The sequence below is a fragment of the Gadus morhua genome, chromosome 3 (genome assembly GCF_902167405.1).
Source record: "Gadus morhua chromosome 3, gadMor3.0, whole genome shotgun sequence".
Classification (NCBI taxonomy): domain Eukaryota; kingdom Metazoa; phylum Chordata; class Actinopteri; order Gadiformes; family Gadidae; genus Gadus; species Gadus morhua.
The window spans coordinates 11991973-11992673 of NC_044050.1; positions in this window are offsets into that span (position 1 = coordinate 11991973).

Here is a 701-nt window from a genome sequence, read left to right on the forward strand (position 1 = left end):
CACTCCTGCAGGGAGGGTGTAACGCAGTCAAAGAAACCGTTAACAATGTTGACAGAGTACAGCCAAGTGGTTCGATAAACATGCTAACGTGGCCTCAGAGTCACATGCTGAGATTGTTTACATTTTTCAAGCGTGAGGTTGTGTTGAGTCTAATGTTTCAGGGTCCTTTGAAGGAGCAAATGCCGAGCTAATCTGAAATGTCAGTTCTCAAACTCAGCTGTCAAATGTGAGCAGTGAACGTGTTTCTTCGGCGACGGTGTCCATTAACTTCAATGCCTGAAGCTCTTTTGTACCGACAAGATAAATCTGTCGATAGAGATGTAGAGATATTGCCACTTTGTTGCTCAATGCTGTGATTGTGTAGAATTTCCCTTTATGGTGAAGCGCCTTAGGATATCTGGGCTCTGAAAGGCAGAACCTTTGATATCGGGGGGTTATCCAGCATTGGGTTCCTTTAAAATATCACTTGAAGATCATACTACCGGACCAAAAACGGTATATACATATACTGGGTGAATTACAGTAACACCATGAGGACTTAGGGGGCTACGTTAAAATGAGTTTGTTAAGCAGATCCTCATTTTCCAACATTCTCATTTTCATAATCAATCACCATAATTAGGTTTATTTTGGCACATGGGGAAACAATGTGTCTGGTGATCTACTTTAGTACACATATTCTAGCACTGCGTAGAAATAGT